This window comes from Heterocephalus glaber, unplaced genomic scaffold (assembly GCF_053883595.1).
Source record: "Heterocephalus glaber isolate CG9 unplaced genomic scaffold, H.glaber_assembly_v1.0 deba00001733, whole genome shotgun sequence".
Lineage (NCBI taxonomy): Eukaryota > Metazoa > Chordata > Mammalia > Rodentia > Bathyergidae > Heterocephalus > Heterocephalus glaber.
In genome coordinates this window covers 11,569,610-11,588,824 of record NW_028258444.1, presented here as the reverse complement: position 1 = coordinate 11,588,824, position 19,215 = coordinate 11,569,610, and the positions used below count along the sequence as shown (strand labels likewise).

Sequence of the window (19,215 nt, the reverse complement as noted above, 5' to 3'; positions counted from 1 at the left end):
TCCAAGCAAGTCGTTGATCCGTCCACCGACCAGTCGACCAGTCGATCTGCTGATCTGACTACCGACCGAGACATCTGCACACCTGATCCCGCTGGAAGGAGCATCGCCGCCGACCAGACGAGACCAGAGGACGAGGAAAGCGGAGAGGCGGACAGCCTAGCGCCGACTCGACGCCCTTCGTCTACGGATCGGACCCTCTGACCCCACGGGAGGAAACATCGCGCTCCCACAAGGACTTGCGCAGTACAGGTACAGGGACGTGGTAATTGGCAGACTTAATATTGTGTGATAACTGTATTGACGTGAAGTGTATTGAAGTGAATCATAATAATATAGGATAAGTGTGTGAACTGCCATCCGAGTCCGAGTCCTCTTTACCCACGGTACCTGCTTCAGTGTGGTTTTCAGGCCTTTTGGGATCCAAGTGGTGCTCTATGCAGCACATTTTGGTTTATCTTTGTCCTTTTAATATGCTATACCCAGAACTCCTTGGAAAGTGGTGGAGTAAGAAACTGTGCATTAAGGGGAGAAGGGTATTTGCAGCCCAGGGGTAGAACTCTAGAGCGTCTGCCTAACAGCATAAGGTTTTGGATTCTAGCCTTAGCATTACAAAAATATGTGTTATTTATTTGTTAAAGACATGAAGAAATGAAGGGGGAAAAAACATAGCCAAATACATTCCTAAATGATACTGAAAACAAATAGAGAAAAAGCCACAAAACAGCAAGATTTAGAACTCAGGCATGATGATGCATGCCTGTAACCCCAGAATTCTGGGAGGCTGAGGTAGGAGAATCCCAAGTTTGAGTGCAACTTGGGCAATTTAGCAATTTAGTGAGACCCTGTCTCAAAATTTTTTTAAAAAAATAAGCTTTTAAGTTTTTTGAAAGTCTGGGGATGTAGCTCAGTATGAAGGTCCTGGGTTCAAATCCCAGCACCATAAAAAAATTTCTTTTCAACCATAGCAAGATTAGACTCGAATACTTTTATTAAATCCAAGAAAATCAATGAAAATGTGTCTACCAAGCACAGCACCACAGAAGCAAGCGAAGAACCTAAAGAAGATGCTGTCAATGGTAGAAAATCTAGTGCTCACCAAAAACTTACAGGCAAGGGCAAATAGATTTTTATTCTGTATTCAAAAAATGAAGTTTTCTAAGTTAATAACTTGCTAAGTTATTTGTTGCAGAAATAAAAGATGAAATACTTCATTGGATAAAATTTAAGAAATAAGGCTTACTTATTATATATTTTAATATATATTAAAAGTACTAGGCCTGAAACATACTTATAAATATTCAATGTATTATTGAGCCATTATAACTTACTGTACATCTCTGATTATGTTTCAAATTGTACACAAAACCAAATGTTACAGAACAGGATAAAGATGAAGAGTGTCTATTCTTTAGAAAACCATGTGATCTCTAATTAAAAGCCGTGGAGTCAAAGACCTCTTGTAAGACCAGCCTGGCCCCAGAAGGGGCTCTCCTGTTTGCACATTAGAGACACCTGGAAAGTCATAAGGTTTTCTGCTCATTGTTGTGTTTTGTTTTGTTCTTGCTATTAATTCCAAAGTTGGCCAATTAAATCAAGCTTCCTAGGGAAAAAAAAAAAACTCTCCAAAGGATACTAATGATAAGCCGAAATGAGTCCTAGCTAAATTCTATCACTTCTAGGCATTTTGGCTAAGATTAAGTGTAGTCCTAGCTAAATTCTAATACAATTCTGTCTGCCATCTTCAACTCTCTAATAATAATTCACAGAAAACATCATCTGGTAGGATGAAAACTGACCACAAGCAGGAAGATTAAATTCTTCCTGCTCTGCTTTTATCGAAGATTGTCTCTCTATTCCCAACTAAGCCATGAGCCAATACTTTCTCACTTATGCAAATTACAGATGATGTTTCCAAGCTGGGAACTAAGAGAAGCAAGGTACCAAACAAAGACTGAAAGGTAAAACGTGTAAGTCATAAAATAATTTCTTCAATCAGGTTCATCAGTCCAAACTATGACGACTTGGCTCCAACAGTACAGATGTTTTTCAACAAAGTAAGAGTATTTGGTACATTTTTTGGCAGATGGCAAGATAAAGTCCATTTGCTTAAGAAGCCACTCCTCCTTTGATGTGGTTAATTATGACCTCATGGGCCACATACCAACCTTATCAAAACCCATCTGGACAGTGCTCACTCTTGTAAGACTGTCTCTCTTGGCTTCACCATGACTACTGCTTTCATCCCAACAGTGCCCCAGGAAGACATGCTTCCACACCAGTGACTTGAAACCTGAAAAAGACAGTCCCAGCCATCAAGACGTCCAACACAGGAGAGGATGTGGACAAATTTTGAAGATTGTAAGTGTCCTTTTCATTTTTCTTCATCTTCCCTTCTGTTGTCCATTCATCCACAAGTTTAAACTGTTTCTCCTAATTTTTTTTTCCTGTATTATGGAATAGAACTCACTAATTATAGGGGAGAGTTTCTTTTTTTTTCTTTCAAAAGTGTCAAAGCACGTAAAGAAGTGGTGAACATTCTCTCTCATCAATTCCAGCACTAACAGTGAGGTTGTGAGTTAGTCCAGACATTTTTTTTCTTATGTATATACTATACATACCTTCTCCATTGTTTTTGATTAAAATCAAAACAGTTTCGCACAGAAACATTCACACAAAATAAGTTTTACAAAGATTTTTAGGAAAGACGTTCCAAGTCACTCTGGTAGATTCAAAGGGCAAAGATCCAAAGGATAAATATGAGCAATAGGAAGAGAAGAAAATAAAACTAGAAAGAACTAAGAGAAAAGTCAAAAGACATCAGTGAGTGAAGAATTAAAGGAAGACTTCACTGTGGTCCACAAAGCTAAACAGAAGAAACAAAAACAAGACAGGAAATATAAAACTGCCTTTTTTAGTTTCAGCAATATAATAAAGCATTGCATAATATCAGAGAAAACTTATAACAGTTAATGAGTCAAGCAATTAGTTTAATAAAATTATTTGACACAGTTAAAATTGATATTTGATGTTAGCTTGTATGTATATAGGAGGATAAACATAAACTTACATGAAAAAGGATAAACATAAACTTACATGAAAAAGCCAAGATAAATAAAATATAATGATGATCATGGCAGACACCAGGGAAAACCATAAAGCATTTGTCAGGGAAACTAGCCAGGTGGGATGAATGGGAAAGCCCAAGGGAATGAATGAACATTTGCAGAGTTCCAGCCTGTGCCAGACTCTTCCAACGAGTGACTCTGTTCACCTACATAACTACAAAGGAGGAATTAATGATCTCCATTTAAAGTTATGGAAACTGAGGCCCAGAGAGATTTGGCATCCCCAACTTCTCAGCTAGTAAATAGCAGAAATACCTTTCAAACACAGACCTTGGGGCCAGGGATTTAGCTCAGTGGTTTCGCTGCCTGCTGCCCAAGTGCAAGGACCAGAGTTCAATTCTCAGTACCAAAAGAAAAAAAAAAAACAGACCTTGATGCCCTAAACCCAAGCCCCATCCCAACTGATAAGTGTTCCCTCCAGAGAAGTATGTTGTAGGAATGGGCTTATCTGAGAGATAAACAGTAGCACATACAGCATGACCTTGGCCCCAGTCTAGAGTTACTGGGACATAATCTGCATGTTAACAGATCCCCTGGTGATTGGTGTCCGCATCAAAGTCTGAGAAGTGCTCTGAGAAGTACTCAGAGAACATAATTTTCCCTAGAATTTAGCACTACTCATTTTGGGGAATTTCAAAAATTCTCTAAAACTGAAAAGTCTGAAAGTAGTGAAAAGTTACTTTCTACTATATCTATTTCTATTTGCATACTGGACATCTTTAATCATTTCATCTTTGTATGTGTGTATCAAATAGTTCTGACCATGCACTACGATGTGGAATTCTGCGTTGTCTGAAGGTCTCTCTATTGGAGACTTAGTACTCAGTGTGGCAATGTTGAGAAGTGATGAAACCTCTAAGAGGTGGGGTTCAGGGAATAATGACTAGGTTATTCGGGGTGCTGCCCTTGGAAGAGATTAATTCGGGCCTCATAGAATGAGTTAGTTCTTGCAAGACAGGGTTGTTACACAAAGAGTGAGACCAGCCCCTCCCTCATCTCTGGCTTCCGGTCTCACCGTGCATTTGTTCCATTAACACAGGCTCCCAACATGATGCCACCATCCTGAGACCACACCAGAACCCACTAGAAACCAGGGCATCATCATGCTCTTGGGCATCCAGAGAAGTGAGCTAAATAGATCTCTTTTTTCTTTACCTGGTATTTTCTTTTTCCCTGGTATTTTGTTGTAGCAATGGAAAGTGGATGAGCACATGATGGAAGAGAATAAAACAAGTCAAAAGACAGAATTGCTCTTCTTTGGCATAGAGTGTGGGCTGATGTTTTTCAGCAGCATTCACTAAAAAATCAATTCTTCACTCAAGTTCTTCTTTCTCTATTCTATCCAAACATGCAGGACAACCAATGTTAGCCCCGTCTCTACTGCTTAGACCTCAAAAACAGTCCCTCACAGGCTATGCATGTTGTGTGATGGGGATGGAAGTGTTGGGTTTGCAAATTCACCCTGAGCTTCTGTCCACTACCAGGGTTTAGGAAAGACTCAGAGGGCCCAGAGTCTTATTCCGGTGTGGTCCCTCCCATTTCCCTCCCTCACCCACGAGATGCAGCTGGCTCTGGGCAGATGGAAGTATAGAGCTCTTGAGGCTTCTGAACTCTGTAATCCAGCTCCCCAATGGTCTTGAGAAAGGCACTGGTCCTTTCTGGGTGCCTCAATTTCCTCACCTATAAAATGGGCCTCACCCAGTTCTCAAGGAAACCAGGAGAATTAATTAGTGTTTGTAAAGCTTTGAGATTCCCTAGATGAAAGTGGCTATATAAGTATAAATCATTACCATTACCATTATCATTATTATTATTATTATTATTATTATTATTATTATTATTATTACATAAAGTATGGATGGCAGTTTAAGCATGGGATTATATGTCAACCTCCTGGGATGATAGATTTCTGGATAAACAAAAAGTGCCATGGACTGTTATTATCACCTGCCTTTCCCATGTCTGTCCAGGAATGCATCATCATGTTTGCCAGCCTAATCATGCAAAGATAAGGCTTACTCAGTTCACTTGAGGTAAATTCAGATGAGATGGTAATGACTGAAGAGTAGAAAATATCTGGAACTGCAAATCTCTAAGATCAAGCAGATCCTGCTACCCACATGAGCCCTAGTCACCTGCTAAACAAAGATAAAAACAACTTTTAATCTACCCTTGTCACTGCCCCAGATTACCAAGTCAGTCCAATTAAAAGTCTGCATTTTCTTTTCAGGCACACTACAAATGAAAGTAGAAATAAATGCTGAGAGAATTTTAAATCTTCTCCCAGATGATCCTACTACATAACAAAGTAAAAGAAATGTGTGGGGGATTAAGGCCACTTCTGTTCACCCTCAGTAAAATGGAATCAGCCTCAGAGCAGATGTTCAGTTCTTTCTTTTTGCCAGGACCTGGCCTTATAATGTATGCATGTAATGGGGCTGGAAGTTCCAGGTGTCAGCCAGGCAGAGCTGCTGCATAAAAAAACCAGAAAATTTGGGAAGAACAGCTATATAAGGTACACTCCTACAGCTTCAGGGGGTCTACAAACCCCCTGACATAGTCCAAAAACTTTTATGTGTATGTGAACTTTTCTGGAAAGAAGGTTCACAGCTTTCAGAGATTTTCTACAGATTGTGTAACCTAAAAGAATTAAGATCCAAATGTTTTTGTCTCCCTTAATTTCACTATTCTTGGACATATGTATCTTCAGCTTCCCTGAAAAAATCCTAATTCACACTCTTTCCTGATATGGATGTGATAACTGTATCACATATCATGGGTTTTTTCCCAGACATTCTTCAACCCTGATATTCTGGGTATTATTAGAAAGAAGTTTAAATCACTATGACCCAAATAGGCTGAATCTGGTTCTGATTTTATTGTTCCAAATCATTCTCCATTTGGAATAATGTTTGTTCTCTGCTGTCCAAGTTTTTCACTAACTTTCTAAGACTTATATTGTTCATTTAGCTGCCCTTTCCATGTATTATGATGATTGGACCACAATTGAAATTTGGCAGAGGGGCTCAGACTGAGAAAGTATGAACCTTTATTTTAGATCTTCTCACCCAGCATTATTTAACTGTGGCTTCCAAGCTAAGCCAAGAATCAGGAAAATGCATAGTGAGATGTAAAAACTCAAGGAGAGAAAGAAGAAATGGAATAAATTCTATTTGGAGGCAGAACATACTCCCTAACTCAACTTTCTAGATTGCATTTTTCACTGATGCAAGTATTAATTTAAATGTTATTTGATACCATAATTCAGAAACCATCATGACAACATTGAGTATGTAGGGATTTTTTTATTATTATAAAATCCAAGACCCAAATGGATGCCTAAAACTGCATGTATATCCTGTTTTTTCCTCTACACATAGACCTATGATAAAATATAATTCATAAATTAAGAACAATAAGAGATTAACATAACAAATAATATATATAAATTTATAACAATGTGCTAATAAAAGCTATGTGAATGTAGTATCTCTCTCAAAATATTATACTCACTCACCACTCTTGTGATGGTGTGAAATGATACAATGCTAACATGATAAGAGGAAGTGAGATGAATGATACAGGCACTGTGTCATAGTGTTAAGCCACTTATGTGAAGGTTATTTAAACACAAACATTATTACCATGACCGTCCATCAGATAACCAAGATGGCAGCTAGGTGACTTGGGGTGGTAGCATATACAGTGTGGAAACTATGAACCAAGGGATGAGTCATATTTCCTAGGTGAGATGGAACAGGATGGCATGAGATTTAAAACTTAAGAATTTTTTTTCTGGAATTTTTCATTTGATATTTTCAGACCATGGTCAAACACAGGTAACAGAAACCGTGCAAAATCACAAATAAGAGGGAAGTACTATGTTTGTAAACTGAAGAGGGTCTACTACAATAGCCTCTAGCTCTAAAATTCTACACCCATGGAACTCTAGGCCAGTATTCAAAAGATGATGTAGACGCTTCCCATTGAGCTTTCTAACCTTGCTGGCTACCACAAACAAACATTTCTTGAGAAGTCATTTTATGCAAGAAGCTGAGCCTAGATGCTCAGTACAAATAAAACAATATCTTTGCCCTCAAGGATCTCCCAATATTCCTCATACTATTAACACAATATTATGAAGCTACACCTGAAGAATCAATGAAAGTTTGGTGGGCATGTAGCAGGAGAGGATAAAGAAGGCAATACATTCAAAGTCATGCCATATGGGCTGCCTGGGATGGGTGGGCTCCAGAATGAGCCCAAGGCTTGCCGCCTCCTCTGTTCTCCATTTGGCCCAGGCAATCAGAAAGGAAACCAGAGACTGCCTGTCTCTTTCCCTGCAGCTAATCTGTGCCCTGCTTCCTTCACTTGGAACTTGCTTCTGTCCCCTATAGTTATAGAACAAAGCAAAAGGGAGTCCCACCCTCAGAGAGAAAGACCTACTGAAGGCCCCAAAGCTCAAAATCTTTCTTGATCATTTCTTTACTTACTCCACTGTCCACTACTCTGTGCTGTTTCTGCCTAATAGGAGGAAGAATAGAAGCAAAAATGAGGTGATTTCGCCTTCTACCCAATTTCCTATACAAATGTGTTTACTTCTTTTCCTATTGTTCAGTTCGATTGGCATTTCTGGAAGAGCACATTGTTCCTCTCTGTATATTCCCATTGTAAGATGGAAACCAGATCGTTTGGGGTCCTGGCAGGTACAGTGAGGAGGTGAATTTTCTGGGCAAAAACATTGCCATATTAATAGGTTGGACTTCATAAAAGAGGGTAGTATCCAAATACTTGTTTAAATGATTTTTCAAGCAGGGCTTTGGGTTGGTACTAACTCTTTTATTCCACCTCCCTTGGGATTAAAGGAACATAACCACCAGAAAACTGAGACAATGGAACAAAACTTAAGATTTACACTCAGATCTGCATCTAAGGGTTGTACCAAGGCACAGTATCAAACCAGCAAGCAACTGCAATGATCTGCAGCTATTGTCCTATTAGATAGAGAAACTTTCCCAATAGTGTGATCAAATAATAGATCCCCCCACACACAGGAGTTATGTAATCAAATAACTTAAAGTCCTGGGTTTAAAAGTTAAACAAGTTTCTCTGCTACAGGACTTCTTAAAGTCTTTAATTTGCTAACTTGGTTAGCAAATCTTCAAAAAACTGACTTGCAAACTTATTAGACCTTTTATCCCTAAAGGATATTTGAATTCCCCACACATACAGAGAAACTGTTAAAAATCCATATTCTCAAGCCCTACTCTTAGAGTATCCCTAGAGCCTGCTCTTCAGCAGATCCTCCAGGTAGTTCAGGTGTGCACGGTTCGTACAACTAGAAATGGCAGCCTGCAGTGTTTCCTTAACTAGGCTCCTCAGGACCCGCCTTGAGAAAGACACAGGCTGGTGAAGGTCAGTCAGAGGGGGGCTTTTGTTATATTCCAGTACATCACAGCTCCCATTCACACTAACTTGAATAATGTTTATTATAGTTGTAAGGTATTATCTGTTAATGAAGAAAGGACAAACTAGCTACAGTATTAAAAGGAAGCAGTCAATTACTGATAAAGAATTCTAACCTCAAAAGGTAATTCTAAACTGAGTGTGGTAGCACACACTTATAATACCAGCTCTCCAGGAAGCTGAGGTAGAAGGATCACAAGTTCAAGCCCAGTATGGAAATTTAATGACTTACCAAGTCCCTGTTTCAAAATAAAATGTAGCTCCATGTAAAGGCTATGGATTCAATCTCTAGTATTAAAAAAAAAAAAAAGTAATTCTAGTAAAGATCATTCCTGTGTCAAGATTTTTTGATGTTTATTTTTAAATATGATCATCCAAATCAAAACACTTTCTCGAACATTTTTTAAATCAAAGAAAGAAAAGAACACTACAGTTTGGGGGTGATAAATTTAATCCATCTTAGCATTTGAGAAATTATCAGATTTGATCTCAATATACTTGTTAATGTTGACTATTAACCAACTGCTAACACTTTGGAGTTATTAACAGTCAAATGCCAGAAAGTAAACACAGGATTTTGATTCTTTGGAATCAACATGTGAAATGGGTCATTGCTGTAATAAGCTAGGAAGAGAGTGTTAAATATACACTTGAGCAGCTGGGGATATAGCTCAGTGGTGCCGCACCTGCCTTGCAAAGACAAGGTCCTGAGTTCAGTCCCCAGTACCAGAAAAAAATATATACTCTTGAGCAGTATCTAGTTGGAGAGTATTCCTAATATCTCAATAGGACCTTCTCTAGATCCATCCTCTAATTAAGAAATAGCACCTTGGGCTGGGGATTTAGCTCAGTGGTTTCGCCACCTGCTGCGCAAGCGCAAGGCCCCGAGTTCGATCCCTGGTACCAAAAAAAGAAATAGCACCTTGGAGTGCACATGGAAGAGCACATTCTAACAAGGATTCTGCCAACAGAGTTAGGACTACTCAGCCACGTTATCTAATAAAAAGTAGGTTTTCTTTTCAGTTGAATCAACTTAAATACAATATGCCGTTTTAAATAAGAGAAAGTCTTATACAATTAAATTGAAATGATTAACATAATCTATTTCGTGGCTTACAATTAAAAGACATTTAATGTTAATATTATACAGGATCAAATGTTTAAATGAGGACAAATTCTACGAATTTACTATAAAATATATATTTATTCAACTTTCCTTCAAAGACAATGACTATGAGCACTCAAATATTTAGCTAAGCCGTTCCTCCTTTTATATAGCTTTGCAATCATACGTTATTAAAGCTATAAAGGGATCTGACAGATCATGGGCTCTGTTTTATCCAGGACTTTCATTCATAAACTAGTGAAACCTAATGTGATTTAAGCCAGTTTCTCACCCAACTGAAATACCAATGCTCACTTGATATAAAGAATCTTGTTTCTATTTTCACTTGTCAAATGTGCCTCAATAAAGCTGAAAGGGAAAGGAAAGAATCTTTTCACTCTGCAGCCCTAATCTCTGCTTTCTTCTTCCCCAACATCCATCTCCTGTGCTTTCTCCCCAGAGGACCACAATGGTCCTCCAGCTACTCTAGGATATTTTACTAGCATAACAACAAAGTAAACATTTCTTTTAAAAAAATCATTACAAATAGTTCCAGCCCAGTAGTGTGATATTAGTATTTAAAAGCTAGCTTTCCAGAAAAATTTTTTTTAAAGATTCTGGTTTGTAGAATTTGCCAGTTTCCAAGATACTCCTGCCATGATCCTTGGCCAGTTTCAACCTGCCAACTTGACATCACTAAATATAGAATAGGGAAAAGATGTGTGCACTCACCCATTATATAGTATTTCCACCATAGAAATACAATACATATAAACTTCCTCAGAAACATAAGTAGTAATAAAATATAGCAAAATCATTCAAAAGGTACTAGTTTTGAATATTCACTACCTTTGTCTTGGTATGATTCAATTGTAAATTTATATGATCTAATTGTCAATAATGACAAGGTTCAGTGAATTATTTACAAAAGTCCTAGAAATTTAACAAGTGACTGTACGGGGCCATTATGAACTAGCCAACCACGATTCCCACCAGAAGTTGAGGAGAATGGCTTCCAGGAGACTGAACTGGGTCCCAGCCCATCTTTGGATCCATCTGTATCTATCCAAGGGGCTGTGTGTTCTGATTGGCCAGTGCCAGCCATAGGCCTGAGGATGGAGTTAGGCCACAAGTGTATAGCCTGGCTATGGGAAACAGCAGTTCTGCAACAGGAAAAAGAGGGTAAGGAGACTGACCACAGGTCCTTTTTAACAGTTGAAACACTTCACCTAGAGAAAAGCAGGACAAGGATAGAATTTATTATACACTTGGAGAGTAAAAGAAGATGTTATTATTATTATTATTATTATTATTATTATTATTATTATTATTCTAGGACCACAAACATATACCTAGATGCATGGCCACTCTGTAAGTAAAGAATGTAAAGCCTAGGCAGGGTAAGTGGTGAGTCCAGACTCAGCTAAATCAAATGAGCCTCAGAGCCAGCACCAGAGAGCAGACTCAGACCCCAGCCCCGAATAGGCCACCGACCTCACTTGTCATGATGCGCCGTTCTTTCTTTGTCAAATAGAAAATCCCCCCAAAATGAAGGAATATAACATTCTTGGTAACTGACATAACCTGAACTCAACTTTGAAAATTATGGTACTGTGGTTTCTACATTTCAAAGTTTCTTACCTAATGTTTTAACTTACCATATATTACTGTTTTTGAGGACAATTTGACAAATCTAACAAAAGCCTTAAAGTCCTATTTATTCTTTGACCCAATAATTTAGCTTCTGAGAATTACTGAAGGAAATAATCACAGATACATTCAAATACTTTACTTTAAGGGTACTCACTCTGGCATTAATAATAAGAATGAAAAATTGGAAATAATTTAAGTGGCCAATAGTAGGCAAATAGATAACTATAAATCATAAGATATAGTCTACAGAAGAGCCATAAAAATGATGCTGGTGAAAAATAGAAAGAAAATGAAGTCTATAATATTTTACCTTATTTTTATAAGAGTGAAAATGTCTTAAAGAATAAACCATATCAAAATATCAACACGGATAATCTCCATTGAACAAAAGTTGCTTTTGTAATTTTAGATTGTTATTCTTGTGTCTTTTAAAGCTTATCAAATGCCCAAGCTATCAATTATTTTTTAAAAAGAAAGAACTGTGCTCTGCCTGCTGTTAAGTGTTGGCTTTCTTTATGTCACCATTATTACATTCATCCTGGTTTCAAATCAGTTTAAACATTTTTACTGGAAGCCCGTCTACTCTGGCAAAAATGGAGGGGGAAAGGAGAATGTTAAAAACACATCTAAAGAAAAATCAGATGTAAACACTCAGGGAAAAGGGTCTGCATTCCCTGACCTACAACTCTACCATTTTCAACTCTGTGTGTGGACTTTTTCACAATTGTTCTAAATTTACTTAAAACTGCCTAGTTAGGGAAACTGTTGTAAAAACAGCAGAAATAGATGTCAACTCAGATTAATTCCAAAGTATCTCTCCCACTTTCCCATGTAAAGGATGAATTCAGAGACTAGTTTGAGAATCCAGCAATCTTATGGAGGCCTGAAAGGCTGCAACTACAGTTTACTAGAGTCAAAGGGCTTGATTTGAAGTTCAATATGATCAGAGGAAATTGAAAAAATAATATCAACTTTAGCTGATATTATGAAACAAGGAGAGGAACTATATGGTATATGAATTTCTTCAAAATCATTTAAAGCAAAGTTTATAGATGCAAATTTAAGAATGGATTTCTTTTGCAGTCATAATGAATTTTCAGGCTATCCAAACACATCTAATTGAAAATAAACTATTGTTCAAGCCATAATTTATATAGCTAATAGTTTACATAGCTTTTATACATAGCTAGCCAGAGGCCCCCAAGGTAGAAATCCATTTCACTAGAAATTTTATTTTGTAGTTTTACCATAAGGGACGAAGAAAAAGAAGAAACAATTTTCTACAAAAGTTTTTTGCTTCATGACTCAGGTTTTAAAGTTAAAATCATTGCTTAAAACTGGAAGATGTGAGTTTAGATTCTGGCACTATAGTTTACAAGCTCTGTTATCTGGTGATAGGAGGAATTATGTACCTATTCAATAATACTGAGGGTGTTTCTTTGCTGGTGGTACTGGGGATTGAACCCAGGAGCGTTCTACCAGTGAGCTACATCCCCAGCCCTTTTAATTTTTTATTTTGAGACAAGGACTCATAAGGTGCCCAGGTTGGGCTCAAACTTGTGATCACCCTGCCTCAGCCTTACTCAGTGCTGGAATTACAGACATACATCACCACATTCAGCACACTATCTTGGTCTTTAAATACAAACAATACCAGCACAAAGCTAGGACTTATGGGATGTTCAATAAATATCCAATAAATAAGTTAATGATGTCTATGAAGTTTCTTTACAAACTGTCCATATAATAGTCTCTCCATAGCTCTTACCATCATCAGCCACAATAACATTTATTTACTAAGTTTTCCCCGGCTAGCATAACTTTCATGAGGCCAGAAATTCTTGTCTTTTCTGTTTATTGCTGTATCTCTAGAAGCCAGAACAGTGCCCTGTACATAGTAGGCACTTAAAAAATACCTGTTAAATGGACCATTGTTGGTATTGGCTTAAAAAGCATGATACTAGTGTTAAGGATGATGTTTTCTCAAAAGTCCCTGAATTATTTTCTTCTGTCCTACTTGGCTTTAGCCTGAGTGTCACGCTAACCCTGCTCTCTGTCTAAATCACCAGGAATGGCTTTTCTGGGAACCTCCTGAAGTCAATCCACATACCTACTTCCTAAGATCCCTTCCCATAAATCAGTCCTTCATCCCATTACTCATTTTTTATTTCTGGATTGTTTTGCTTTCTGGAATTTAAAACAAGAACCCAGGGCCAGGGATTTAGCTCAGTGGTTCCACCGCCTGCCTCGCAAGCACGAGGTCCTGAGTTCGATCCCCAGTACCAAACAATAAGAAATAAAACAATAGGGCTGGGGATTTACCTCAGTGGTTCTGCCGCCTGCCTCATAAGCTCAAGGACTTGAGTTCGATCCCTGGTACCAAAAACAAAATAAAATAAAACAAGAACCTAGGGCAGAGAGATGGAAATCTCTGTGGGCAGGCCTGTGTTTCAGGCTCTCTTCTCTTGTACAGCCTACGGTATCTATAGCAGGAAAAGCTCTTGACTCTGGAATACAGATGACTTAACATAGTGAGTGCAACTCTCTCTTAATCGAAATTCTGTCCCCTTCTGCATGAATACATATCTTGGGATGGGAAGCTAGGGAAGACTTTAAATAAAACAACTTATATTTTTCAAAAAAAAGTGGATTCCTCTTCCCCTTGAGCATCAGCCCAACGAGGCAGGGATTCCCCTCTGTTTTGTTACGGGCTGTTCCCCAACCCCTACCACAGAGCCTGTAATGTACAGTAATACCCAGTAGTAAATAGCTGTGAAAAGAAAACTTTGGAGAATGAACTTTCTCCCTGGCTAGATTTCAGCATACAGAGCTATTCCTCGATAATAAGAAAGACAAGTCTGTGACAGGGGCTGGGAGGGCAAGAGACAATTTTATTAAATCCTTTTCATCTTTTTGGCGGTGGTGGTGGTGGTACTAGGGATCAAACCCAGGCCTTCATACATGCCAGAAATGAACTTTAGCTCTAAGCTACCTTCCCAGCCTTAGTTACCATAATCTTAATAGCTATGATAGAGACAGGTAGGCTGGCCCCAGTGAAAGGGAAATATAGGTTTGTAACCAAAAAGAAGAAAATATATTTGATGGATTGATCATTCCTCTGAAGGAGAAGCCTGATGATGGTGAAACCATTTTTTAGGGCAACCTGAAGCTTCTACACCAAGATGAACACATATTAAAAAAATGTCATCCAATGAGAAGGATTTTGATTTCTATGTTTAGAAAGGTGGCTACTAAAAATTGTCAACCTCTCTTAAAATAACTTGTTCTTTGTCACCCAGAATAACTGAAACAAAAAGAAAAAAGACTAAAATCAAATTTCCTCACTTTGTGGTTTTAAGTAGCTTAAATTTTACCTATTTCGGAGGTATTCACAGAAAAATGAAATTTTTTTCTGTCAGACAATTACAATTGTCTTAATGCATTTTTCATGTGCTTTCTAACTTTGACAGATAATTAAAGAGTGGTTGGGAAACTGCACTTAACAAAGTGACAAGGTACCTTTTAAAATACCTTATAGTTACCTGAAAAGCTTCTCTCATCTCAGAAGTTGTGACTTCCTCAGTTTCCCTAATTGTTCACACCTCAAAGTGGTAATTAAAGTTAGTTCTGCTCCATGCAGTGCTCTTTAAAAACAATGTTCCTTTCAGACTTCTACGTGTAAAAAGAACATAAAGTTGCATTTCCTTTTCAACTTGGCAGCAGACTCCTAATAAAGGCTCCATAGAGATTTCCTTTAAAGCAAGGAGCCATGAAAAGGTCCAGAGTTTATGGCTACACAGGCAGTGATGCAAACTGAAAAGAAGACCTAAAAGATACACCTTGTTGACATGCTGCAATTCTTTACCAACACCATGGAAACTGGAATGATTCCTTTATCCTTCCTAACTTTCTGAAGATGACTACCCAGATTCCCTTAATATATAAGCAGGAATGCATTTGACAAGGCTTCTGGAGAAAAGAGAGAGAGAGAGAGCACGCGCGAAAGAGAAAGATCCTCTTTGAGATAATATGACATGATTTAATGGGAATTTAGATAGAGACAAGGAAAACCTATTGGCCAAAATTTGGCCTGTGTTATTACAAAGAAGACATAGATACCATAGGGGACATCATTTCCAACCACCACTGGAAGAAACAAAAAGGTTAGCAAAGTGTGTAAATAACAAGTACATACGTCAGCTGCCCTGAGAATATAGCTGAGGGATAAGCCAAGATCTCACCCCAATAATATCTCCACTGAGTGTGCTGAAACAAACCACACATTCCACACTGAAGCCCTACTCTCCAAAGGACAAGAAGCTTCTGATATTCAACAAAACTCAGACACTTGTCTTGAAAAGCTGAGCCAAAAATAATTCTCACATCATAAAACACAGAACTTTGCCTATCTCAAAAAATATAAGCTAAAAGTGTTCTTCTAGAAACTTTTAAGAATTGTACCGTCTATGCAAAGTTAACCATTCTATCTAAGCTTATTGTGCATGATCTTGGAAAGAGACAACAGTGCTGAAACACTATTGTGATTGGATAAGGGTTACAGCTACAGACAAAGAGCAAGTGTGACAGTGTTTGCTGCCAACACTTGAGACCAGGAAACTACAGGTTTCACACTTTGTACAATGGTAACTTAGGCACTTAGCCCATTCACATTTTCATTTCTGCATAATTTGTTTGCAAGAATTGTAATCTAAAGCAGTTAGTATGAAACCCAACAAATTATCATAATTGGGTTTTACTTTATTCTTTCTGCAGACCATTCTCTTATAGTTAGAATAATGAATAATTGACTTCAAAACTGGCCTAAAGTATCTGATTAATAATCAATTAGTTTAGTGATTTTATTTTACAATTTACATGTAATTAAAAGGGGTTGAAGCAATTCTTCCATTAAAAAATGAGCCTACATTAAAATAAAACACCAGCAGGGCCAGGAATTTAGCTCAGTGGTGCCGTCCCCTGCCTCGAAAGTGCAGGGTCCTGAGTTCGATCCTTGATACCAAAAAAAATAAAACACCAGGAGCTGGAACATGACTCAATGGTAGAGCTCCTGCCTACCATATATTGTATGTGCAAGGCCCTGGGCTCCATCCACAGCCTCCTTCCTCCTCTACCGAAACACACACACACACACACACACACACACAAAGTACTAAAGTCAAAGTTACATCTTCTTCTCTACTTTCACCACAACGTTGCAAAGATTAGGATCAAGGGTAAGCAGTGACATGAAAAATGATGTAGAAAAACAAAGGAACAAGAATTTGATAAGACATTATTCCTACATTCAGACTTAATCAGTCCAGATATCTGCCTGATATTCTGATCTGTGATTTTATATAAAAATTTTCCTAGAGACAATTGAGGTAGAGTGAAAGGAACTCAGACACTGTAAACAGAAATCTTTCTCTCAAAAATGTCTGAATTGGCCATCAGTTATCTGTGCAATCATGTCCCTACCTCTCTAACCTGTTTCTATGTAGTGGAGGATTTGTAATTCAAACTTCACAATGTTGTGGTGAGGAGTTAATAAAATAATGCATGTAGAGCAAAAATGTATTTCTTACGGACTGTGTACTTTTAAAAGCATTTTGATGTATTAACCCATGTTAACCCAGTATCTGTAAGGTATGTACTATCATATCATCCCCATTTTTCAGGTTGGAAATTGAGGCAAAGGAGAAAGGATTCAAAATACTAAGAGAGATTTAAAAGTCACTCCACTCAGTCAAAGCAGAAATCAAACTTACACTCTGAGGCACAAGAGTCTTGGTTCTTAAGGCCTCTCACACCTGCTCAGGCTTGGACCAAAGCCTCTGAGGGCTCCCTGCCCAAGAGGAGCTGAGAGGACCCAGCAGGCCTGGGGTCTAAACAGGGTATGCCTGGGCACTGGGTGTGGAGTCCTGGGGAAGGCAGAGATAAGGCAGATGATTCTCAGCACTCGGGACAGATTAAAGTGCAGAAGGAAAAGACAGCATCAAGATAGAGTGCATGAACCTCAGCAGATGCAGTGAGGAAAGAGGCTATTATGCAGGATCGGGAAAGACAGGGCATTTTTCTACCACCAAATGCTGGCTCTATTGAGAGAGAATGCTCAATGGGACAGTGACATGGGAGGAGCCCTTGAGTAGGACAAGGAGGAGCCATTGAGACAAGATGTCATAGAGAGCAGAAGAGATCGCCCTACCTTTAATCAACTATGTCAAACATTCTCTCCTTTAGGAAGCAGGGAGGCTGGATACCAAGATCAGAGCATGTAGTGAAAATGATCTTGCAGACTCACATCTGCCCAAGGTCTTGCATCCTGCTGTTCCCTCTGCCTGGAAGGCTCTTCCTAGATCCTTAGAGTCTTTCCCTGGCTTCACCCAGGATCTGTTCAAATGTTGCTTTCCTGCCCTTAAGCTGCTTTAATATACCAATCACTCGCTGTAATCACTTTATTATAGATCCACAAATAGAATTATACTCTGTGAGAAAGACTCCGTCTCCTTTACTGCCTTGTTCTCTTCTCCTGCCCTGAAACTGTCCAATATACACTAGATGCTGAGAAAACATTTGATGGACTGAACAAAGTATTCATGTCAACACCAACACACACAGGATAACAGAGCTAGTCAGGAACTTAGAATGTAATCTGGTGGCTCAAAACAAATATTTCCTTTAATGGAGAATGCACTTTTTAAAGGAAGCAGAAATAAATCTTAGCTGCTCTACTTGAACCTTGGAAGTGAGGGAAGGCACCTGCTAGGAAGGATTTTAGAGAACTATTTGGAGACCACTTATCTAGATCAACTACTAGGTTTTTCAACTGAAAGAAATTGAAGCCCGGAGAGACTATATAATTTCCCCAAACTCCTAATGTCCAAAAATGAGTTTTCATCAACTCCAGTCTAAGTGAATACCATATTTCAAGTTATCTGTTTTGTACCAGGCAAAGTTTCTAGTTCTAGAAGATCCTTGTTTGTGTGATGGTTACCTTGTTTTTGTTTTGTTTTTTTGGTACCAGGGATCGAACTCGGGACCTTGCACTTTCGAGGCAAGCGGCGGAATGGTTACCTTGTTTATAGACTCCAAGAGTCACGGAATTTCTTGAATATTACAAATCAAAACTCTAGGTAGAGAGTTCTATTTCTTACTTTTCTAATAACTAAAATTTGGCAAACACAACTAATAATGCAATGAGTTTCCCTACCTCCTTTCCCCGCTGCCCCTCACCAAGCCCTTGCTTGTTCTCCCGGGATCTTAGCCTCATCTCTTTTTGCAGCTCAGTGATGTTCCTCTTTCTCCCACTCCCCACCTCCTCCTCTGTACAAAGTTCCGCTGCACATGTTCCACATCTGCTAAAATGCCTTGCAACTACACATTTCAAACACACACGCAGTCTTTGAGTATGTGCGTGTGCCTAGTTCTCTCTCTCTCTCTCTCTCTCTCTCTCTCCCTCCCCACCCCACTCAGGTCTTGCTATAATAGGGCTTTCCATCAAGTCTTTGGCAAGCCAAACCTCCCCTCACTTGGCAGAGCTCTCCTTCTCCTCCCCCTGCCCCTCCAGCTCTGCCAGGCCTGACTCATTTGCCACTTAACTCCCTTCCATGGTTCCTGCAGATGGCAGGGGGAGTAGGATCATTGGCCATGAGTACCAAGTGATGTGTTATGATGGAAAATTCTCTACATGAAACCCAGCCATCTGGCAAAATGAGTAACAAGGGAAAACCAAATCAAGAAGGAAAAATCCATGAAATGTTTGTTCATTTCAGGTTGGGAAGGAAGATAAAAAACAGAAAAGGACCCACCCAAAACCATCAGTTACCACAGAACATAAAATTGAACCTCAGAGACCAGTGATAGAAA

General features: G+C 38.7%; 1 long non-coding RNA gene across 1 annotated transcript in view; it reads left to right on the top strand.

The window, feature by feature from the left end:
* The window catches only part of LOC110345543 (uncharacterized), a 35,512-nt gene continuing 16,297 nt past the window's right edge, over positions 1–19,215 (top strand). Inside the window, exons 1-2 of the long non-coding RNA XR_015446892.1 lie at positions 1–249; positions 2,251–2,358. This is a non-coding gene — a long non-coding RNA (uncharacterized LOC110345543). The remainder of the gene's footprint in view (positions 250–2,250; positions 2,359–19,215) is intronic.